This window comes from Mustela nivalis, assembly GCF_964662115.1.
Source record: "Mustela nivalis genome assembly, chromosome: 11".
Lineage (NCBI taxonomy): Eukaryota > Metazoa > Chordata > Mammalia > Carnivora > Mustelidae > Mustela > Mustela nivalis.
This window is the reverse complement of record NC_139030.1, coordinates 19,292,150-19,317,739: the sequence shown is the minus strand read 5'-3', so window position 1 is coordinate 19,317,739 and position 25,590 is coordinate 19,292,150. Positions and strand designations below refer to the sequence as shown.

The following is a 25,590-nucleotide window of genomic DNA, read 5'->3' as shown; positions in this document are numbered from 1 at the left end:
ATCAGGCCGCTCTCACCACAAGAGAAAATGAGGATTCTAACTGGGGCCCTTCTTTACCCTGCAATCGGCCAAGAGCTGACCCTGTAATACTAAGACCCCTTCCCAACTTCCCTTCAAAGGAACACCCTTTTTAACTTCCACTTCACTCCTCTTCTTTCCCTACCCTCCTAAAAACAAACACATAATCACACACACACACACACACACTATAACAGCAGGTGCTACTGCTGGGATTGATCCCACACTAATTCTGTGTCATTCTTATTACTATGCCCTGAAACAGTGACTAAAATATCCCCAACGTTTCCTCTTTCATCAGAAAGATTATTCCCGCTGTATAAATCCTTCCAATTTTGTGCTGTTATTCTCAATTGGAAATCACCACCATGAGCCCAGTATTTTCTGGATCCATTTCTTCCCTGCCTTGAGCCTTTAAGCCAGTCTGGTCTTCCTCTTTCTAATGGGTGGCAGGTGAGTGAAAGTCAATGATGGGTGCCCTAGTCTAGGTTAAAAGAAACATGGCCCCGGGGCGCCTGGGTGGCTCAGTGGTTGGGCTGCTGCCTTCGGCTCGGGTCATGATCTCAGGGTCCTGGGATCGAGTCCCGCATCGGGCTCTCTGCTCGGCAGGGAGCCTGCTTCCTCCTCTCTCTCTCTCTGCCTGCCTCTCTGCCTACTTGTGGTTTCTCTCTGTCAAATAAATAAAATAAATAAAATCTTAAAAAAAAAAAAAAAAAGAAAAAAAAAAAGAAACATGGCCCCTTCCCACCTGTGATGCTCCACAGCCATTTCCAAGACAAGCCATTAACACCAGCAGCTTCCCCTCCAGAGCACACGGACTGACCAAAGAACGTGCAGTTTCCATCATGAACCAGAAATACTCTGAGGCCACATGAGATGCTGCAGAGAATCATAGCTAGAGAGGATCCTAGAGGAAGCCAAGAGCCTTGTCTTGTTGAGGAAGCCCCCCTGCCCGGTATACCCCCTGAAATCATGCAGTGAAATTCAAAGGTAAGGAGGTGTTATGGCTGAGCTTTTCCCGAAGACAGGCTATTAAAAACAACCTACTAACCAAAGGGGTTAGTGCCTATGTCTTTTGAGGGGTGCAACTTTTGTTTGTTTTAGGCAGAACTGGTAGCTCTGAGCTTGCGTGTTCATCAGTGCTAGACCATGCAGAGAATGGATATAAATGCAGGTCCCGCCAAGAATAGCACTTCTCTAAAACTCACCATTTCAGCTTTTAATTTTTGGGTTTGAGTGCCAACAGCGATTATAATGGAGTTGTAAAAAGACCATACCCAGAGCTCAATCCAGCATAGGCCTTTTCAATTGTTTCGTTTCACAGACAATGACTGCTCCATGGTCAAATCTCTTACTGTTGCAGCCCAAGATTCACAAGGAAGAGTAGAAATAAGGCCCTGAGGTCCAGACCCTGGGTATGTGTGCTTTCAGCAGGAGAGAAGACCAGGGTGGAAGACCAGGGCTGTGCTTTGTGGTGAAGTGATGAATCAGGGAGGACAGAGCAACAAACACTTCTATTGATAAGGATATACCCTTGTTATTTGATGCTAGACTAGAAATCAGGTCAGAAAGACTCTTTATTTTTTAATTAGTTACCAACATGTGAAAAACAAGGAAATTTCACATAAAAATCTAGGTTTCTAGTATCTTCTGAAAAATGGGACTAGCTGCTAACACTGAACTCATTTCTGTGAGGGGCACTTGGCAGGAATGGAGTAACTGGGGCCTGGTTCTCCAATCCTTCATGAAAGCTAATGCAGACTTTAAACATCTGTGTTCCTTGCTTTGCATTTTAGTTCACTCCTACAGTAAAGTACTTCAAGATTTCAATGAGGGCACGTGGTGTTGGTGCTTTCCTTCAAGGTAGATCTCAACACAGCCATCCAACAGCACATTGTTTCAGCAATCATTCCCACTAAATATTAGGCACTCAGTATCAAACCCATGATTGCATAAATTCTACTAGACCCTCCGCTGCATATACCATCTCATTTCATTCTTAATTATCATTTTGAAATATTCACTCCCTACTTTACCTATGAGGTTCAGAGAGTTAGCTAACTGCACTTCCCAAGCATACCCAACAAGTAAATGATGACAGAATTTGATTCCAAGTTTATTTGACTCCAAAGTAAAGGAGTGTGGAAAATCAGGTCTGGGTATTAAAAAAAGATATTCTACTTAAAAAAAAAAAAAGAAGAAGAAGAAAAAGGCAATAAGGTGATTGTAAACACTCTCGTTTCCCAGATAGTTTTTGTCCCATACCTATAAACAGAAAGCACAAGTATTGTAGGGTCACTGCTTCTCCCTCCTGCAAAACTCTTAACAATCTTGCATGGAGAGAGCCAAAATCCACCTCCTCCATTTTTGCATGGAGTTAATTCTGCTATAGGCATCAGTGATAGTGCTGCAGCTAAGCAATTCGGAAGGAGGGAAAAGCATTAAACTTAAGTAACATGCCTTCAAGTGGAGATCACAAGGACAGAAAGTCTCCGCAGGGGAAGTCATTCCCCTTCGTGGGAAGCAGGGACTCTTGGCAGAGCAGTGGAAGAAGTACTCAGTGTGTGTTGTCTCTCGGGCTATACCCTAGCAGGCTGGTAACCAAACGAGTGACTGAGCTACTCCCTGGAACACACAAAAGGTGCTATTCATTCACAGTTTGAAGAGGCATGAGGGCAGCTCACTGAAGAGGAGAGAAGTCTGGTAAAGCCCTAAAAATGTCTCCATCATACCTATCAGCATAGAGTAATGTTGGTGATACCCCAGCACAGCGCAAGGAACCACCTACTCCGGTCTCTGGTCCCATATGCCATTACAAGACCCAATACAATGAGATGAAATTACCTTTCTCTGTGTTTATCTCCCCAGACCAGACTTCTCAAAGGCGGCACCAGGGTCTTATTGCTTGAATCCTCAGCACCTTCTATGGTGACTGCATATGGCGGATGTTGACGGGATCCTTCTACCCCTACACCCCAAGCAGACAGTCCAGAAAGGATCATTTTTCTGCTCTGTGCATATGCCTGTGAACACTCATGGAAAGGTACAAAACCAAAGATACAAAATCACATACAGGCCTGCAGATACTATTTACTTGACTTTGCCTGAAAATGCTAATAAAAATGACAGGAAATCAGAACTTCATCTGAAACACTGACGGGACATGCCCGCGACACGATGCCTCCGAGAGCTCTGACCGCTGCACAAGAAAACAGGCTGCATGAGAATCTTGCTCCTCGAACGTTACCGGGCCTGGGAATCTGGTTATTCTGTGGACTGTGAATCACAGGTCGTCTGAGTCTGTATATCCAGTAAAAATACACAGACACTAACAGTTATTTAACATTTCAGGAGTTTCAGAGACTGTGCCTGAATCTATAAAATAAAGTCTGGCTTCATGGCTTCTGAAAGACTTAAAGACACAGGTTAACACTCAGAGCACTTTATCTTTAAAACGCAAATCCTTTCCAACAACGACTCCACAGGGAGAGGCCATGCAATGTGTGCACACAGGTCACACGCCTCATTCCAGAGCAAGATGACAAACGAATCACACTGAAAATTTCAAGACAAAGCCCCAAGCCTGGAAACAAGCGTGACTGGCATTGCTCCGACCCACATTTTCGTAACAGCGGGTGAGAAATCGTGAGACACGGACTGCTTATCCACAGAAGGACGGCGGGACGGAGGTGCAGAGAGGAGAGGCTGGAGAGGAAAACTAATTAAAAAGCAAATGGGGAAAAATGAGCTTGGAAAGGGCTCACTGAACTGCTGACAGAATAGAGTGCTGAGGTGAAAAACAAATGCAGAAGAGATTTGGCAGAATCCAAAAGGAACACGACCAGAATGAGAAATGAGGCCACGGCCAACTCCCAGCTACAAGTCAGAGACAGAAGCAGAGTGACATTGGGACGAAAAAAGAAAAAAAGTTCCCTGGACAACAGGGGACTGACTGATGAAGAGAGAGGGAAGAGGACAGTGGGCAGATTGCAGCCACAGAACACAAAACACAACAGCATCCCCCGGGCTCACAGTGCGTGTGTGTGTGTGTGTGTGTGTGTACGTGCACACGCGTGCGCGCGCGCACACACACGGAATCCACCATTACAACCTGAGGCCCTCAGGAAAAAAGAAGAGGAGGCCAACTAGAAACGGGGGACAATGAGCCACAAGAGCTGCCACAAATGAGCCTACCACTACCGACAAAAGCCTACCTGGTGTGCAGAGAGGATCTGCGGGCACTCCAGGAGCACCTCCCTGTCTGCCCACCACCACATCATCAGGCCTTCCCACTCCTGTCCACGAATGCATGAGATGACAAGGCAGAGGCATCAGCTAGTGCTCCTTTCATCTGAGCCCTTTTCTATAGAGATCGGTCATTTGACTTGGAGCAGCGGGGTGGGGGTAGGGGAAGGACACAGGAAAGGCACAGAATGTGAATGCACATGCCTGAGCACATCGCTGTGAAACCACAGCTGTGTTCACAACATAGGTTTCCTGACATGAAAGGCTGGGGGGCGGGGAGGGGTGGGATCCTATGGATGGGAACAAGGATGGGCGGCCATGCCCAGTTCAGCCTCCAGTCTCATGTGGAATAGCAAGTCCTAGCTGCTGCTAAAGGCTCATGAACTTCCTGCAGGCCTTCCTCTCGCCAACAGAGGTAGCCCTGCTGGGTTGGTGGTGCTCTCACAGACAGACAATGGACCTGGCAAGAGTCCAGTTATGGTGGCGATGCTGAACTCACAAGGGTAGGAAGGTGGCTTACACTTGGCCAGGCTCCACCAAAAGCCCTTTACTTATACAAACTCACTTACTCCTCTCAAATAACCCAGCAGGGGGTGGGGAGAGAGCCATCGCCACTCTTTACAGAAGAGAAAACAGGTCAGACAAAATCATGCATCACCCAAGGTCGCCCCTCTAGTAAGAGGACAGGGCACAATTCTAACCAACTACTCTAGACAACTTCACCAGAGGTCCCAGACTCGAACTTCCTCACTTGACAGCGCTGTTAGTGATAGTTTTTTTTCAGGATACTCTTAGGGAAAAGGAAATAGTAAAAGCTCCATTTTCTAACGAGTTAGGTCCAAACAGCTCAACAGTAATAGTTAAGTGATGTCTGGCAGATGGAGCAGATTTCCTCAAAACTGGGTAAAATCCCATGGTATCCTTGTGACTTTCCTGTGATCCCCCCAGAGCACCTCAGCCCACGATCTGGAATCCGCAGAACTACGCTGTCCTGTCTTCTTCCTTTTGATGAGGAAAGAGCATCAGGCTACAACAATCATGCTCTCTTGTCTGTTCCTTAAACTCAGTGCATGAGTCACTCATGGATGTGGTGGGAAAGGATGGGAAAAACAAAAACAAAGACACAACACAACTTGCTAACAATTGCCTCTTGGCCATCAACGATGTCTGAGCCCCTGACAGCAGGCCTTTCCACCTGGCCCAAGAACACTCTCCTAACCTTAGTTCGTGCCATTTCTCACCCCGTACAGTCCACCAAGCATTCTAGAAGCTCCTAAGGTCCTCCGTCCCCCGGGTAGGAGGGGCTCACAGCTGCTGTGCACCCTCTTCCCACCCTGCTCTTCAATCATCTCCTGCTCCCAGTTCCTGGATGACTTCGTTCCTCTTCTGGGAAGCTGCTCCCCACTCACAGATGTGGTGAACTCCTTCCTCTGGCTTCACAGCCCATTGTGGATATGGACTTCCAGGCTCACTCCCATTCTCTCATTCCTGGCCACCTTCTTGTCCATCTCTCCCACCCCTTTGGTTATTATGAACTTCTGCAGGGCAGGGCTGGTATCTCACACTTCCTTGAAGACTATGCACAGTAAATGGTACCTAGTCCCTCCTGAGTTTTAATGCATGAAGAATGGAATAAGAGAATGAAGGATTGTTGAGGAACCCCAAGGATTATGGGATGAATGAACAGTAGAAAGACTGAGGTACACTGACTACACTGATGGCTCCGGTTAAGGGTCTCCCTGTACCCATGTCCCTTGCAAGAAGAGTCTGCGGCAGCTCTCATCAAGAAGAGTCTCTATCAACTCCCTTCTCCTCTCCATCTCCCCTTGTCCTCCATGCTGTTGGAAGGGGAGGTGAACCATGAGAAACTATGGACTCTGAAAAACAATCTGAGGGTTTTGAAGGGGCAGGGGTTGAGAGGTTGGGGGAACCAGGTGGTGGGTATTGGAGAGGGCACGGATTATATCAAGCACTGGGTGTGGTGCAAAAACAATGAACACTGTTACGCTGAAAAGAAATAAAAAATTAAAAAAAAAAAAAAGAAGAAGAAGAAGAGTCTCTATCCTTACCCTTTGCCTCTGGCCTGGTCCTGCACCTTGTTTTGGCTGATAACATGCAGCCCAAGTCCAGTTTTTATCAGTTTTGAACCTGGGCATCCAAAGGCTCTCATTGCATGGTTCTGCTTACCTCTTAAAACCACAAAAATGACAGGCTCGTCCGTTGCCAGAGGGCAGACCATGTGGAAGGCCGTCCACCTGTCCCAGCCAAGACCGTCTGAGACCAGGCTCAGCCAGCCAACCCCCCAAATACATGAGAAAGCCCAGCTAAGACCAGCAGACGGACCCCTGGTTATGCGAGTGAATCCAGCTGCAACCAGAAGAACCACTCAACGGCACAACCAGGAACACCGACAAAAGGTTTCCTGTTTCAAGCCACTTGGTGCCGGAGTGGCCTGGCATGTGGCAATAGCTGACTGACGATGAATCAACAGTTTGGTCATAGGTAGCGGCCTCTCTAGAGAGCCACAAGCTCTTCCGCACAGTGTGGCAACACGTGAAGAGGTGTGCGGTGTGTGATCTGTTGTGAGGTGTGTGAACCCACTCTCTCTGAACTGTACTGGGGATGTACTTGAAGTTACTGGTGCGCATCATTGCCCTCATCCAGAACACTACCACTGTCCAGTCTGATAAGCTTTTTTTTTAAAAAAAGATTTTATTTATTTGTCAGAAAGAGAGCATGAGTGAGCAGAAGCCAGGGTAGCAGCAGGCAGAAGGAGAAGCAGGCTCGCTGCTGAGGAGCCCAGTGCGGGACTCCATCCCACCACTTTGGGATCATGACCTGAGCCAAAGGCAGAGAAGCTTAACAGACTGAGCCACCCAGATGCCTCCAGACATGCTTCCTTGAGAAAAGTAAGTAGAAAAGGCCAATCAGGAACCCGCTCCCCGCTCCCCTTCCTGGGAGCCAGCAGTGACGGTAAGCGTGAATTGGTGGCCTATCTTACCCACCCTCTATGCACACAACCTGCCTGTGAACCAGATCTTGAGTCCACACAACTTCTGGCAAAGATATCAGATCCTTTTGGGAAAGGGCAAGGTATAAAAACATTTTTCTAAGTCATGTTCCATCTTCTGCCTTCAATCCTCCATGTTTTCCCCCCTCAGCCAACAAAATGCCTGGTCTTGTGCTCTGCATGCCTGAGTGCAGACATGTCCTCCTGCACTCCGCAAGCTCACTGACGGATCTCTTCTCTCAGCAAGAGGTTAGGTAAGAGCCCAACTTCATTCTATACAAGTCAGAAATCCCCAGTGGGTCAGGAAGCCCCAGGCTTGTCTTAAAAAACAAGGAAGTCTTAGTGACCAAACCTGTCTTGGGTGTAGCCACGGTAATGCAGGAAGCCCTGAAACTCAACCAAATTTCAGAAATAGAAGACTTTAATCAATGTCCTTGCTGGGGGTACCTGCTGCCTTGATGGATGGCGCAGTGTCTTTCCCTGACGGATTTCCTTGTAAGGACAGCTTTCAGCTCAGTTTTTCACTAGCCACACACCAATCTCCTGCGGCTCTCCCAGGAATACTCTAGCAAATTAGGAAGCCTGGCAAGCCTCAGTTTCACATACAGAAAATGGAGCATCGAGTAAGAAAGAATGAGAGAATATGAAAATGTGAAGGCTTGGCACAGTCCTGGGCAGCTATCACTGCTCAAAAAATGTTTCTTTCTTTCCTTTCAGCTACAAAAACACATTCACTACATTATGTGCACGTGCGCGCACGCACACACACACACACAAACACACACATACCTTTAGGTACACTCATCCTCTTCCACCCAATATAATGTCACATTTGTAGTAATAGTAATAACAGTTTCCTGAAAGTCATACCCCGAAAACACAGATACTCATTTGACTTTTACCCACACCATGCTGGGTATGATTGACACAGGGCCCCTGAGGATCCTAACAACCTCCAGGGACTTTTCTCCTCCCAGAAGGGCCAACCACCTCCTAACACAATCCACAGAGTAAGTAATGAGAAAACAAGTCATCAGGATCCTAGGAAACAGCATCCCATTACCCTATCAAAGGCAGTCTTCTGCTAAGCCCACAGTGGCTCTATTTTCTGGCAAAAGCATCAATGTACTAAGCGAGACACCTACCTTAGGCAGACCAGGGCTCCAGTGTGCTGGGCCAGCCCTCAGCTCAAGGGCCATCAAGTACAGGAATCACAACTCTAGAGACCTTGCCCCCCACTCCCATCACCCTCCTTCACGGAACACCTGAGACAGTGCCTAGGTGAACCGCAGAAATGGCTACAGCAGCATGAAAACAATGCCAACTCTGTCTTCATTAATCACCTTCCTAGGCTGGGTGTGAAATGCTCAGGACAAGAGCCGGAAAATGACTCATACTACCCGCTTACAGAAGGAAAGCCGGTTCTCCCAGCACAGTTCACGGACCAGCACTGTTTCCCAGCCAAGCTCCAATTTTTGTCCACAGTAAATTCTTTCGATCATAAAACTGCCTCAACCAACCAAAAAAACGTGGACGAAGTAGTAACCCCCGGGTAGTGTTTTCACTCGTCAAGTGGCTCTGAGCTATCTCATCTTCATTTTCTGTCTTTGCAGCCCCTCTGTCCTGGACGTACATGCGATTACAGCAGGGAAATTCCCACTCCAAAGCTGCAAATCAAGTTCTGGTCTCAGGACCTCGATGTGCACAAGCTTCAGCTTAACATCTTTCACCTGCTGACTCCGCTGTGGAGAACTCTTAGGTGTCTAGGTTTGATGCCTACAAATTCCGCCAGGCCAAATTAAGCGGGCCTGATTTGGACCTTGTTCCTGATTTCTGCTGCTCTCACTTCAACAAACCAAACATATGGTGAGTGCAGAATGTTATTTCGTCAAAGACACCAACTCCACCAGCTTCTCTCTTGCAGAACAGCTGAAAGACCATGAAGGCTGTTAGAACTCATCAGCCTCTTTGGAAACTTAAAATAATCATGCCTTTCTAAGGTCATGATCTAAAAACAGTGAAGATTCCAAAGTCCATGATAAGCATAAAACAAAAGCCCATAACCAAGTCCCTCAAAACCCAATATAAAGGGTCAGCTTAAAATCCCCACATCACAGCAATGCAGACCCACTGGCATGGCCAAGGTGAAAAGGACAGGAAATGCTAAGTGTACCGAGGATATAGGGGAGGAAGGCACTCATACACTGCTGGCCAAAGTCCAAGTTGATACACCTGGCAGTTTCAGGGAAACTGGCAGTATCTCATTAAGCAGAACACGCATGCCCGCTGTGACCCAGATGTTCCACTGTTCAGCAGATACTCAACCATCATGTAGACCCATGCTCCCTAAGACAAACACACTAGTGTTTCCAGAAGCACTGTTCCTAACTCTGAAAACCTGAACATCATCCAAATGGCCCCCATGGCAGAACGGATCGACAGGTCAACACATAGATCGATAAATGTGCATATTCACACAGCAGACACTCCTCAATGAGAAAGGATGGTCCACGACTATACAGTATGGACGAAGCTCACAAACACTGAGCAGAAGCGAGACACAAAACAGTGCACACTACAGGAGCTTCTTTACAAACAGAACACCAACAAAGACCATGGTAATGTGCACTGTTAAAGGTCAGGACGGTGGCTGCTGGGACAGACAGGAAGTGACCAGAAAGGAGCACCCAAGGGCTTCTGAAGTTCGGGCTACGTCCTGTCTACCCAGGTGGTGAGGTGAGAGTGTGCCCTCTGTGGAATTTCGCCAGGCTACCCACCTGTCAGGAGTCCTTCTCTGCATATGCATTAGATGTCAATAAAAAGTAAAAGTAGAATCGCGGGGACTAGTTTCTTAGTTAAGTGACTATTTGCCTCAATGACTCTCTATCAAAACGTGGACTGGCTGTTAGGTGGCTCTAAGGTTCTTGATGCTGGCTACTCTAGACAAAGTACCGAGGCAGCTTAGGCACTAACTGGTGGTGTGACTTGAGGCAAATTCTTTCACCCTTCCTGATACTCCTCATTTGTTAAAAAGAAAAAGGAAAAAAGAAAAAAAAAGAAAGAAAGAAATATTGGCTCAGGTGTGTTCCCTGCTTTAATTCTTGAAGACTCGAAGGTTCTCATCCATTCCTCCCATCTTGGCTTTCATGGTGTGGCTCAGAGGTGGCTCACAGAATCACGGGCAGAAGCTGGTGGGGATGGGGTTTGGGCCCAGCTGGGACCCGAAAGCATCGGACAAGGACACCTTCATCTCAGAATGCAAGATTTAAAATGAGACACTCCCACATCTCACTACCCAGATGTGTTTAACCTCTGTAAAGCCGGCCAATATCTATCTGATTAGCTAAAACAGCACTCCTCCCAGCCCCGAACCACCTATTTATGGCCCTGCAATTTCAGCCCCGTAGTCCAATTTGCTGCCTGCCCGTCACTTGGCTGCCTTTTTCTCCTCCAGGAAAATGAAGTGATGGGGTATGGAATGTGATGCCTTTACCCAAGTCAGCAGCAAAGACTCTCTGGAAATAAAATGCAAATATTCAAAAGGCCTGTCCAGGCAGAGCTCTTCCAGGGAGCAAAACACTATCTCGATGTCAAGTATTTCACACAAGCATCTGCTTCAGCAAATCAGCATCTACGCCATGTGGAACTCAGCTTTCCAGCAGGTCCGTTTACCACCATCACTCAACAGACATGCACGTCTCAAGGTCTTACTGGCATATTCCACTCCCTAAAAAATAACAGTCTGATAGATCACAACAGAATCATAAAGGAGTACTTCTGGAGAAGCGGAAGGTAATGGAGAAAAGGGACACAGACTGCTAACATGGGAAATCCCAAGTCTTGCTCATAATTTTCCACATAAAACAAGGTCCTTAATTTCTGAGGAAGTTAGGGATGATCCCCAAGTCCAGAGAAATCTGATTTTACACTCTCTCAAAGCTGGGCAAGAAGAGACCCAGGAATCAAGTTAATCACTTGAAGGTGTTTTATGATGTTGTACAAACAAGCCAAAACCACGCACACACCTCCAACCCCAACAAAAACCCCAAAGCAATAGAAAGAGGAAGACAGGGAAATCCCAGTGACACAGGGTAGCAGGATAGGCCTTGGTCTTTCCATGGATGTGGCTTCCTCCACACTGAGGGAATAGTGACCGCCAGGCATCCCTGCTCTCAAGACACCTGGAAAAATGGACACTGATCCCAACAATGGGGAGTTTCCTTACTGATCCTCTGTTATTTAAATCTTTTATTTTCATCAGCCACTGAGAGTCAGATAAAGTTTTATTAAAACAAAGAACATGGTATAAAATATATTTTTTAAAAGTCCAGCCAAGAAAGACCAAATAAATAACGGAGTTATGTTTATTAAATGTTTACATCCCTTGACTATTGAGTTTCATGGCTTACCATGGCTCTAGTGAAGGCTTTCTCTTTTGACACCACTTCTTAAACATTTCATACAGAAGTAATAGTTCTTCCTCAGTTTTATTCCCAAATGAGATAACGATGAAGGTTTGCCATGTATATATATATACATGTTATGTATATACTGCAAATACTAGAACAAGAAGCTGCACCATTTTGCTTGCTGGGAATAAAGGTATGTCTACTCCTTGCTTGATAGTTACCTTACCTGAAATGCTCTTAACTGGTTAACTAGCCACCCCCTTAGCTGCTGAAATTAACACAAGTATGGCTGATGACTTGATCCTCAAAGATTATTTTCCTTGGGGCTCTGGGCTCCTGAGAAATTCAGCATGGTCTAACACAGGTTTTTTCTGAGCGTGGTGCATTTACACTATGGCACACATAATATAGACACTCTAATTGTTAAGTATTTATATTAGCATGCACAAGCATACCAGATCCCTAAATCTGTATAGACTGTCAATTAGAATGAGATAAAATTTAAAAATAAGTGACTTGGAGTAAATTTGAAGATGAGTATTTTAATTACATAGAGGTGATCACAGAGACGTGGTAAAAACTGGCTGAAGTTTGGAAAATAATGGTGCACCTAAAAAAAAAAAAAAAAAAGCAGCCAAGATTCAGAAAACACTGCTTCTAAGTGCTGACTTGCTGTGTCCTTGGTGATCCTTCACTTATCTTCCTCAGGCAGGCCTCACTAGAATGACAGCAACAAAACTGATAGGGTTAGGAGACAATGTGACAAATATGAAATCTTTTAGAAAGAGAACACAAGGTCTTTTCACCTTCAAACAAGGTGTGGCCACACCATCCAGCTACAGTTCGTGAACCTTTATTGAGTTTCGACCACAAAGCGACAAGGCAATAGAGTAAAAGCTAGTCCCTCTCCTTACAACTTCCCTGAGCTGTGGAAAGTCATTTTGCCAAGCCTGCAGGCTTGGTGGCAGCAGGGGACAGTAGGGAGCAAAGCACAAACAATACAGATCATTGCGGCGTACTGTCTGAGCTCAGTGACAACTGTACAAGACAGGGCCTTCCAAGGTCATTCACTGCTAGGCTCTTAAAAATCACAGTTGAGCCTAGCAGAAGCAAATGATCAGTGTCTCTGGAAGGCAACTTTTTTTTTTGACCTATTGTATCATCATGGGGGTTTGCCATGTGCCTTGAGAAAACCTAATCTGGAGGCCAAATGTGAACGTCTGGCCAGCTCCTATAGTTGGAGGAGGATATCCAGGCCTTGAACCTCAGATGAGTGAGTCAGGTTTCCCAGGAAGATCTATTTCTTCACCTTATGTACAACTATTGAACAGCTGTCCCCCAAAATGTCCCTGTCCTTACTCCAAAACCTGTGAATGCATTGCCTTCCATGACAAAGAAGAATTAGAGGTGTACATGGAATTAAGGCTGCTAATTGGTGACCTTAAGAAGATTATCCTGGGTTACCCAGGTGGGTCCTCTGTCATCATAAGGGTCCTTACATGTGCATGAAGGAGGCACAAGAGTCAATGTCTAAAAAGTGTCAACAAATGTTCAATCCTAGGTTTCGGCATCAATCAATAAAAAGTGTCAGGAAAGACTGGTTTTGAAGATGAAAGGGGGTCATAAGGAATGGGGGAGTTCCTGGAAGCTTGAAAAGGCAAGGTAACTTTCTCCCCTAGAACACAGTGAGACTCTGTATCCATTTCCCACTGCTGTTGGTCACAAATCACCACAAATTCTGTGGCTTAATGTAACAGAAATGTTTCTTTCCCAGTTCTGGAATTCAGAAGTCCTAAATCAGCTTTAGTGGGTTCAAATGAAGTGTCAGAAGGGTCCTGCTCCTACCAGAGGCCTGAGGGAACAGTGAATGGCTCTCCCAGCTTCTGATGGCTGCTAGAATTCCCTGGCTTGTGACACTGTCATGGCAATCTCCTTCCGTCTCCATGGGTCACACTCCTGTTTCGTCTGCCTTCAGCCTTCCTTTTTCCGCTGCTCTTTGTGAGGACATCTGTGATGCCATGGAGGGTCCATCTTGATAATCCATGATACTCTCTCCATCTCAAGAGGCTTCATTTACACCTATATAAAGAGTTTCTTTCCATCTGGTGAACAACTACAGGGTCTAGGAGTTAGAGTTGACATCTTTGGAAGGCATCATTCAGCCTACTACAGACCTGCTTCAGATCTGTGACCACCACAACCAGAACACAAAGTTGTCTTGTTTTAAGCCACTAAGGGTGGGTATTTGTTACGGCAGCAAGAGGAGACTCCTATACCCCCATCCTTCCAAATACGCTACAGATCAAGAGAGGGTCTGCCTGAGTGGAAGGAGCTAGCCCACCCCTACTAGCCCATCTCCACTACATCCCGGGGCTCCTTTATATCTACAAAGGACATCCATCTTCCCTACTAGACTTGAAAGGATGCCGAGATTTGGCAGGAAGTGGCCATGAGAAGCTTTAGAAACCACCCTTCCCTCTTTCCTCTCACCAATCACAAGCTCCTTAAATAAACTTTATGGTAATTCAGAGCGTAAAGCTTAAGGGAAAAAAAAGAACTGACATTCGTTTCAGGGAATTCCTCTTAATAATAATGAATACACTCCGTCCATAAATGTCAAAGGGCTTTGCTCCGAAAGCCAATAATCCCCACCACAAATATAAGGCAATATAACAGGCCACAGGATCATATTCCTCAATTAGGAAGAGGCTCTTCAGGTAGCTTTCCCAGCATTCCAGGCCCAGAACATCGTCGTTTTAAGCACCTGTTAATCACTACTCTTTCTCAGGGCATGTTAGGCTGCTGGTTTCCGGTCATCTACAGGTATTTCTATTTATAGAACTGCTCCTCTTCACTCATCTGCCTTCAGGACACTGCAGCAATTCCCTGGCTGACTTTTCTCCCAAACTCATCCTGTTGGGACCCCCCCACACACACTCCAACCATCCCAGGCTCTGTCCTCAGACCTCTAATCTCTGCTCTCCTTCAGTGTGTGCACCCTATCCCAGGATACCAAATTCGTACATCCAGCCTGGACCCCTCACGTGGCGACCACCAGATCCAAACGTCCAAGTGCTTGCTCATCAGCTCCACTGGAATGCCGAGGACCATGCACAGCACGGCCAGCCCATTAACAGAGCCGGTCATTCTGTGCAGACGCGCATCAGCTTGGTAATGGGTGCCAGAACGAAACCCTAGTGCTTGCCCGCACATCCTCTTCATTCCCTCCCACCTTTCGTATCTAACCCACCTGTAATTCCATCAGACCCGCCTCCAATATTGATCCTGAATCTGACTGTGTCCTGCCATCTCTGCCACCTCGATCCCAGGCCCAGCCACCCTCACCTCTCACCCAGACCACAGCCCTGGCCTTGCTCACTCTCTCCACCCTCCAGCCTTCACCCTGCGCAGGGCACTTGGCCATCCTTCCCAGGTATAAACCAGATGTCACTCCCGAGTGTGAACCATCCAGGGGCTTCCAGCTACACTCAGACTCCACAGTGGACCATGATCTACGTGATCTAGCCACTGACTAGCCCTCAGCCTCTCCTTCCTCTCTTCCCCTACATATTAGCAGGCACACACACTGGCCACCTGTTCTCTCGGGCAACACCCTGAGCCTTGCTGCTGATTCAGGGCCTTTGAACTTGCTGCCCTTCTGCTGTGAATGTCCTCTCTCCAGATCTACGCATGACGGTCCCTTCCCATTCTGAAGCCTCACCTCAAACATGTCTCACCCTAGGCTAGTGAAAGCAAACCCCCGTCACATGCTTTCATTCTATCCCTCTCTGTCATTTTCAGAACACAGAGCAATACCTGATCTTGGTTTGCTGATGCAGCATGTGGTTCTCTTCCTGAACAAGACACACTCACTGAGGGCAGCCTTTCTGTGCCACAGTGTCCCAGGGCCTGGCACCTATCGTGAGCTCAGGAGATACTTGTACATGAGATGCTGAGTGGGTTTACCACCCAAGAGCAGCATCAGATGATCTTAAAAGATCCTGTTTCAGTCAGGGGTCTTTGGTTTTAAGGAATAGTGATTTCCTGGGCCCTGTCGTGGGGGCCCACACTTTACCCTGACGCTCTCTCCTAGCTTCCCTGCCCTAGGTATACCCTTTCATCTCCTTTCTACAAGCTAGATGGTTCCCTAATGTTCCATTTTACATTGTTTCTCTTCCTTCACTGAGTTCTGGCTAGCCAAGTTTCTCCATAAGCCCAGGGTAGCACACCACTTGCCAACACCCAAGTTTTCTTTCCAGTCTCTCAATTCACCTTCCCTGTAGCGGACGTCATCAGCCTGGGAAGGAGGAGACACAGTGTAGAACAAGGTCAGGCAGAAATTCGCATTTCTGGTACTGGGATGAAAAAATCCTCCCACCAGTAGTAAGACCAAATGCATCTCCATTCACTCTCCCTCAAAAGATGCATACGTGACCGCATGATCCTCCCCAAGCAGTGGGAGGGGTGTCAAACCCAACAGATGGTGGGAATCACAAGGATATGGGAAATGAGTGTTGGCGCAAAGGAGAAGGAAGATTAGGAGGGAAAAGGATCTCTGTGTAAACATGATTAATTAAGAAAAATCAAGCAGTGAAAGGACAAGCTTGATCCTTTTACAAATGTCTGTACAAAGGCTCGCTCTGACATGGAATGTTTCCTCTTGGCCCTTGTACAACAGCTCCAATTTGCGCCAGGTAGAAAATATGCTAGAGGGTTTGCTCATGTCCTATCTAATGCCTACAACACATGTGCAGAGTACCAATATCTCATTTCTTCAGGGGAAGAAATTCGTGTTCAGGAAGGCGCCAGGTCGACTCACACGTAAGGCTCAGCACGCTCCGTGCCTAGGACCCATAGAACTCTGAGGGGCCACGAAAATGCTTTCATTCTTCTAAAAGCAGAAGAATGTAATCTAGCTTGGAGGCAGTCACACAATATAACTGTCAATATGCAGTGTTTTTTCAATTTCTCTGTATTTTTAATGGAAGGGGGTCATATCAGCCTGAAGATCCTTGGGCTCTTGAGAGTCAAAGAGGTCCCGTCACCCTTCAGAGGAGGTGGAATGAAGCCTAAGATCACAGCAGCAAAGTGCTGAACGACAGAGCCCAGTCTAGTGCCTGCCCTTTTCCAGAATGCACCCTGGCCTCCTCATACTTTCATGCCTCCCAGAACCCATCTACTCTAGGGTTTTTGAATGCTTCCATCACCCCAGCTTCTCGAAAACTTTTTTTTTTTTTTAAATGCAAGAATCATGGAGCTAGAAATGTATCTTATGGGACCCACCAAAATTCTCATCATTTCTCATGTGACTGACCCATAGCTTAACTTGGAAGACCAACTGTTCTTAACAAATATTAAAAAGAACAAGGGTGGCCCCTTTCCCTAGACCATCCCTCAGAGAGCGCTCAAGGTAAATAAAGATGCACAGTTTCAACTGGTGAGTCAAAGCCTGTACCTGGACCCACTAACTGCATTGGAATGACTGGGGATGCTCCCTAAAAAAGCAGATTCCAGAGCCCCACCCCATACCTGCTGAATAACCATGGGGAGAGCCCAGGAATATGCATTCTCAATGACGAGCACTGCCAGGGATTCCGACGTGCTCTGATTAGGACCCACTGGACTTTCTGCAGTTTGAACATAATCTAAATTTTCCCAGAATACAAAGATCACATACAATGAGCCAAAAACAGACTTTGTTTTGTTCTGAACTTTACCACAAAGCTGTGAACCATTAAAAAAAAAAACCTCCTATCACCGGTGACTACCTCTGGAATATAAGTCATCAAATAAACCCCGTATCTGCAATTTACATTTATAGGTGATTTTACCCATAAGTTCAGAGATCTATCTAACTGACTACCTTATTTTGTCTTCTTAATATAATCAGGCACAAGCATTTAGATAATGAACAACCTTCTTGATTATGTATTATTTTCATTTCTGTTTTACATTAGCTAGGAAATGGCACTGTTTTTGTGTTGTTTTTTTTTTTTTACTTCTTTGTACTAGTAGGTTATATTATTTATCACCTGTTTTCAGGATGGCAAAGAGAGCATGACCAAAAAAACAAAACAAAACATTGTTATAAAGAAAACAATGGGACTTACAGGACAAAGAATGATTTTAAAAGGTCCTAGCTCCTCTGAGATGTTACTAATCTCCCAAACAGGGGAAGTCCCAGGACATGCTCCACCTACCCACTCACAAAAAAGGGAAAGAGAAAGGGAGGTGGGTGGTACCAGCCGGCAGCCAGCAGCCCACACTGCCAGCAGCGCTCCTCTGCGGGTTCTGAGCCCTGGGCCAGCCACAGGGTACAGAAGCTGAGCAAGAGCGGGATAAACTTCCAGTCCTGGCTAGTGCTTGCTGGGGCGGGAGTCAGGGGAAGGCAGAGAAGAGGAACACACAGATGCGAGTCACTGGCAAGTCCAAGGTGTGGGGGTAGGTGGTTACGGGGCACTCAGTGATGACAGTGATAAGGATGATGATGGCATCAAACTATTTGCATGGATTCATCAGTATCCATCAACTATTATATTAATAATCATAGAAAAGAAAATAATTTAACAACCATCCCCAAGGCCAGCAGCTTGTATTACAAAAAGCAAACTACATGTTAGCCTGGAGCAATTTAAGCTTGAGTGTTCATCAGTGGCTTCTGGATGGGGAGTCACTGTTCTCCTATTAATAATGAAAAAAGAAAAGAAGAGGGAAAAAAAGCAAGCAGCAGGCACTTTGCTTGGAGAGCGCGGGCTCCTGAGTGCATCAAGCCCACAGAGATGCTGGCGCCTGGTAGCCACCAAGGCCACCTCAAACCACCATTCAGCTTTCTCATTAGCATGGCACAGCTGTTACCTCACTCGACAGTAACACGCGCCTCAGAGGATCTGACAAGCACAGGTCACCCTGAAGGCAAGAGGAGAAAAGGATCTGAAGACAAATCATAAAAATTGTTCCCCCCGACTGGAACTGTCAGAGGTTGACTGGGTGCCACAGAAGACAGTGGCTTCTCTTCCAAGGGAGCTCCTGAGGCTTTGGAAGGGCATTTGCCTGCTTACTCTCCTCCAACTCTCCCTGTCATCCCATTTTTTCTCCTGTTCACTGGTTCTCTGAGAAAGAAAGAAAAAACCAGGAGCGCCAAGAAACTTCTCAATAGAAAGGACATGGCAAAAACAATTTGCTTATTATGGCCAAAGCCTAATTAAGGAGGATTCTAACATCCCACTCCCCAAATTCCATCAGTTGAAAGACAGTCAACAACTCCTTCTTTAGTGCTCCCCAAAGACATATCGTGGTGCTCCCACAGAGCCCACCTTTCTATTATCACATAACACTTTGCTGTACCTATTGGCTTCCAGGTCAGCCTACATCAGGAAGATCTGACTGGTCCTACAAAGGCCAAGACCATATCCACTCCATTTTTGGGAAACAGCACCAGGGGTAAGCATAAGCACAAAGTAAGCCTTTAATAAAGGTAGTAGAACAAATAAATACAACAGGGAGGCCCCCCAAATTGAGGTGTAAATCCATCTTTCTGTGTTCAAAAGCCAAAGTAGTTTATAGAAAACCCAGGCTGTGTTATAACTTAAAGTCCGGGGACATGTGTTTTATTATGCTACATGGAGTGTGACCTTTAAGTCTTTATGGCCCTTAGAATAATTTATAGGGGAGGAGGAGAGGCAAACTAAGAAGGGCCCCGGTTGGGGAAGGAAAAAGGGGAGGGTACAGAAAGAGAGGCACAGCGTGGAGAGTGCAGAGAACAGTGAGTGGGTCTCGGCATCCTGCACTCCCCTTCTCCTTCCTGTCACCACACCAGCAAGAGTTAAAAAGGAACCCCAGTGAATCCCAGCCCGGGGACAGGCATGCCACCAGAGGAGCCCCAACTCTCCTGCCCCAGCACCTCCACTAGTCAAGACAATCACCAAGTACAGCTTCTGCAGTGGCAGATAAAGGCCTTGACTGTGCGGGACGAATCTATTAAGGCAGTGAAGATGGCAGGCCGTGTCACTTCTAGGAAGGAAATGCAATTTGTCACTGGCCTGTGGATCTCCAGAGTCCACCTCTGACGCAGCTCACCCTGAATACTGGCAGCGACGGGAAGGCGAGGCCATTTCCACGGCATTCTGGGGGCTGCTTCTTTATCCCAGTGACTTGCCACGGCCCCTCAGGGAAAGTGAAGATGCCTCACTCTGGCCACATGCAGACCAGGGAAATCCGGCCTTTGGCTCTCTCAGCAGCCTCCCTTTGTCCCCCCCACAGAAAGGGCCATTTCACTCCCACCTCTCAGTGTCTCAACTGCCTGCTTTCTCCGCTGCCTGGCAAGTCCCTTCCACGTGGGCTCCTCTTCAACTCATGAGTAGGGCCGGCGATCATTTCCCTGACCATGTTATGAACTGCCTGTTCCTCTTTACCTTTCTCTTTCTGTCACAGGCAGACAACACTCTGAAATCACCCTGTTGATGTTGCTGGCCAGAACAGAAGCTCCACGAGAACAGAGAACTCATCTGTTTGGCTCAGCCCTGTATCCCTAGGGATGAGAACAGGGCCTAGAATGCATTCAGTGCTCAACGGTTCCTTAGGTAAATGAATAAATGAAGAGGGGCCAATAACAGAGGTGACACTGAAGGACATCTGACTGCACCAAATTACTTTTAAGGGGTGAAGGATAGAGTGTCTAAATGGAGAAAAAAAAAAAAAAAGAAAGAGACCAGGGATGCCTGGGTGGCTCAGTTGGTTGGACGACTGCCTTCGGCTCAGGTCATGATCCTGGAGTCCCGGGATCGAGTCCCGCATCGGGCTCCCAGCTCCATGGGGAGTCTGCTTCTCTCTCTGACCTTCTCCTCATTCATGCTCTCTCTCACTGTCTCTCTCTCAAGTAAATAAATAAAATCTTTAAAAAAAAAAAAAAAAAAAAGAAAGAGACCAGAGGTATCACTGACTGGCAACAACTGCCATGGTCCAAAGGCACAGGTGTGCCCTTGGAAAGGCAGCATCACCACAGATGTCAGAGAAATTTCCAGAAGAACTCACAAAGGGGGATGATGCCAGGGGACCTCCAAACAGCCTTCTCTGAAGCATTCGGGCTGAAGGCTAAAATTCCCTTGGCACAAAATCTGTTGAAACCCTTCAAGCATGACTATTAGCAATGTCCTTACCAAGGTCAGACATCCACATGTTTCTGGAATACTTCCCCAAAGTTATGACTTCCTCAGCCTTATCGCAGGGCAGGAGGGTCAGCTAAAACTGACATCACGGTCCAAATAAAAGACATTGCTCTCTGCACAGGACTACATAATCAATTCTTTATTTCAAAGGCACTGACCTGAGACAGAAAATAAATCAGCAAGTATTCCAAAACATACTCTTGGTCCATCAATGGCTTTAAGAGTCAACTGCGATTGAGGCATAGTTTTTGTCAGACCACCGAAGTTCCTTGTGGGCAAGGACCATGTTCAATCCTGCTGTCCCATACAGAGACCCAGTTGGTACCCAAAAATGCCTGCTTCCCTCCAACACCAACAGCAGGGATGAGCAACAATGGATACCAGCCATTAGGCAGAGACATCTCCCAAGCAAAGCATTTTGGGGAAACCTTCCCCAGAGGGCTGAAGGTTCAAATAATAAGGGAAGAACAGAAAAGGCAAAGGATCCCGGGTCAACCCTACAAAGAAAATCCTGAATGACTAGAGGAATGAAAACCACAGAATGAATACTGGAATGATCAAACAGTGACAGAAATCCTAGAATGCTGACATCAAAGAGTTGTTGGAGCAGCATGCAGTAAAGGGTGAAAATCATTATGTTTTTCTAAACAGAGATGTAATGCTCCATCCCCACAGAGTGCATGGAAGTAGGGGGTACTGGCTACTGTTTTTAGAAGGAGAAGACAGAACAAGCAAACAAAATATAGCTGCAGCCAGGACCCAGCCCTAAAAATCCAGCTTCCACAGAACAGCCCAACAGTCCACAGGTGGCACAAAGGAGAAAGTGGCTTTCAATCAACAGCTGGTCCCAGACCTTTTACTATGTTGCCTGATGGGATCCGAGACTCTAGCCCCATCTTAGGAGATCCTGGCCTCTGGGACACACCAGCTTCCCAGTCCTCTGGGGAACCGAGAAAACATTCTGCCCTCCTGTGAGCCATGGAAAAGGGAGGCAGGGATTTGCAGATCAGAACGGAGCGGAATTCGGTACACTGTGGATTTAGTCAAATTACATGGCGAAGATTTCCCCCATGAAACACTGGCTTAGCGGAAAAACTCCAGAATGGAATTTAATGTTTACTTTCAAATTTATCACCAATTTTGGGAGATATGAAAAGTATTTAATTTCTCTGAAATGATACACATGCAACATTTCCTGGTGTGCTAATTTCTACCTTCTGTTAACCAAAATGTTTTAAGACGACTTAATATGCCATGAGAATACATTTCACGGGAGCTGAGAAGCTACACACAAATACCACTCATTCAGAAAATCAACTTCTGTCTCTTTCATACTTACTGAGCGTCAGGAATGGGCCAATGCATAACACAAGTGAAGCTGTAACAGAGACTCTTCAATGGAAGGGGAAATATAATGCAGTTACCAAGAGTTAGAAGTAGTTAGAAAGTTTACAAAGCAGTGTGGTTCCCAAACTGGCCCACCACCAAACCCACATGAGGGAGGTGTTACTAGCTGACTCCTACACACACTCCTGAGAACCTGCTTTACTTGGTCGACTACGGTGGAGGACAGGGACCCACACATAAAACCTGCCCCTCCTCCAGGTGATCAGATCCCAAGACAGGTTTGCGAGCAACTGCTTTTAAGATAAATGCCAAGGGTGGGTAGACTGTGTTCACCCACACTAAGGAAACACCAGGTTCACAGGCTGCTTTAGATGGAAATGCCCAAAAGAGCTCAGGCACCTTGGAGGGAGTCCAGATGGCCTAACACAGCCATGCCTCTCGTCCAGCTGGACTCAAGAGCAAAAGGCCTCCTCCAGCAAACTTCCTGGACATGCTGCCAGGTGCTTGGCAGTTCTGCGGAACGCCGGGTCAGAACACTGGAAATCTTCAGAGCTAAAGAGACCTTGAGAACAAGGAGTGAGCAGGTCTAACAGTGCATTTGCACAGCCCGTGATGGTGAAGCTCACAGAGGGTAACTCACAGAGGATGGTTAACAGGCTCAGGGAATCCAAAGAGGCAGGGAAAATAAAAATCACTTTCATTCTTTAATACAAAGAACTCCAAGAAAGTAGGCTGTGACTTCCCTCCTTGTTTACACAGAGTTTAAAGAAACTTCTCTTTTTAATTAACCAACAGTTTCAGCTACAGATAATAGGACCTGGAAAGGGCTGTGTTAGATTGCTCCTTTCCCCTCCAGTTTTCTGTCTTCCATAGAATCAGAAAGTGAGCAGAGCACAGGCATCTCCTGCAGTGAGCAGCAAGGTGATCGAATTCTGCCCAGTGTAGCAGGAAGAGAAGATACATGTGCAACTTCGGGTCATCCTCTCCCCTGGCCCCTCCGCCCACCCTTTTTTCCTCTCCGTTCTTGGGGTCACACAAAGGAGACAGGAGAGCAACCCGATGGAAGGAGCCTGGGCCCAAGACTTGAGCAGAACAAGCACCAACCCAGCCAACTTTAACATAACTCAACTGTATGCTGAGTCCCTGCCATCAGGTTTCAGTTAGAACAGCTACACGTGAATCCTAGACCAAGGTTTTCTTTCCTACAGGGACTATGTCAAGAGTTACTGACAGCAACAAGAGATCTCTCCACACCTGCTTCTTCTTGCTTCCCTTAACAATATGGCAGACACTATCGTCCTTGACTCCAAAGGATACCAAGTTACACCAGAAGATCCAATAATCTCTCTTTAATCCCAAACCTCAGATTTTAAGTGTTAGACCCACCTGAAAATACAAGCTTTTCTCTTTTGGCCAAACAATGCCTCCATCTACCTTCCAAAGTGCATTTTCTAATGATAATTACCATGTAAATTATTCACAATTTCTGGAACAAGTCTAGCATGGCTTTGCCAATGCTAATGCTGTTCCCTATGCCTAGAAGGCCCTTCCTGACCTAGAAAATTCCTCAACATCACATCCAAGTTCAAATGTAAAAATGTCCCAACTCCTAAGGGCTTAGAGGACTTTTAAAAATTGGACTGAAGTACACTGTGGTATATTTTCCCCATAACCCTTGAGTCTGCTACGTTCTTGATGGCAAGGACTACTTACTCATCTCCGTACCCCTGACTCCCCCAGTCCCTCACTCCCACCCCACACGCATCTCAGTACCTGGCACAGCAAGAACACAATCAACATCCAGTGAATTAATGAATCGAGCTGCTGAATTAACTATGTTACCTTGAGAGTAATTTTGAAGATTCAGAGGCAGAGCCTAGGACTTAAGGAAATCTTCTTGTAAATCCAATAAACACAAGTATCTCCCATCAACTATTATACCTTAGTCTGTTAAGACAAGAGACATAGCCTCTAAGAGCTAAGAGGGGAGCTACAGATCCATGAGCACCAACTATCATTTATTAGGAGGTGCACTTAATGGAAAAGCAATTTTGCACCTAACAGAAAAACAATTAGCTGGCGCACTATGAAATCCCAGCTGTCATTTTTTTTAAGTGATCATTTTGCTTTGAAAATAAATCTTCTATTGAGTCAAAAAGAAAACACATATACATTAAAGTGTTTTAAGAAGTTTCTTAGATATTATGTAGATTTTTTTAACCCTAAGATCTGAAAACAAAGCAAAACAAAAAAACCTTATACATACATCCCATGCTAGTACGTGAGCAACAGCACAAAGTCCTCTCTACTCAAAGATAACGAAAAAAATATTCTTTCCAACATCATGGGTCCTAATTCCCAAGCACAAGGCAAATCTGGACCAAGTCAATGCTCAGAGGAAATTTCCATTTCTGCTTTTTGCGTATAGCTTGGCACAGGGACTAAACAAATGTCCAAAAAAAGGTTATAGAATAATATAGACAATAAGAAAATGCAACTGTTAAAAAAATGCCCCATTGAGAGTATTACACAGGAGCCCAAGAGGAGCTACCTTGAATGACAAGCTCAGACACAGTTATTTATTTTTTTATTTTAGGAAGATAGTCTTGCCCTTTTGCCCTGGAACTCCCCAAAAGTAAAACAGGCCTTTCTTACTCTTAAAATCATAACACTGTAACACAGAGCTCCCCTACAACCCAGCAATCACACTACTGAGTATCTACCCTAAGGATACAAATGTAGTGTATTTGGGTCACGTGCACCCAAATGTTGATAGCAGCAATGTCCACAATAGCCAAACTTTGGAAAGAACCTAGATGTCCATCAACAGATGAATGGATAAAGAAGATGTGGTTTTATATACAATGAAACACTATGTAGCCATCAAAAAACCCCTAAATCTTGCCATTTGCAATGACGTGGATGGAAACTAGAGGGTATTACACTAAGTGAAATTACTCAATCAGAGAAAGTCAATTATCATATGCTCTCACTGATATGAGGAATTTGAGAGGCAGGATGAGGGGTCATGGCGGGGGAGGGAAGAAAAAAATGAAATCAGATGGGATCAGGAGAGAGACAACCATCAGAGACTCTAAATCTTAGGAAACAAACTGAGGGTTGCTGGGGGGTGGGGAGGTACAGGGTGGCTGGGTGATGGACATTGGGGAGGATATGTGCTATGGTGAGTGCTGTGTGTTGTGTAAGACTAATTAATCACTGATCTGTACCCCTGGGGCAAATAATTCATTATATGTTAATAATAAATAAATAAATAAATGGCAGAGGACCTTCAAGACCACTGCTCATTTCAGATCCCGACATAGTAAGTGACTTGCTGGAGAACGCAAGCCACTGATAAACACAGCAAAGCCTGGATCCCAGCCAGTGCCCAGAG

The 25,590-nt window shown here is 46.0% G+C and overlaps 1 protein-coding gene across 5 annotated transcripts in view; it reads right to left on the bottom strand.

The window, feature by feature from the left end:
- MGAT5 (alpha-1,6-mannosylglycoprotein 6-beta-N-acetylglucosaminyltransferase) overlaps positions 1-25,590 on the bottom strand; it is a 337,363-nt gene that overhangs the window by 241,487 nt on the left and 70,286 nt on the right. The window contains exon 1 of one of the 5 annotated variants that reach the window (XM_082689326.1): positions 8,419-8,441. The exons of the other annotated variants lie outside the window; for them this stretch is intronic. The gene's annotated coding sequence lies outside the window, so the exon portion shown is untranslated. Of the gene's footprint in view, positions 1-8,418; positions 8,442-25,590 lie in introns of those variants that run through there. 5 annotated transcript variants of the gene reach the window in all.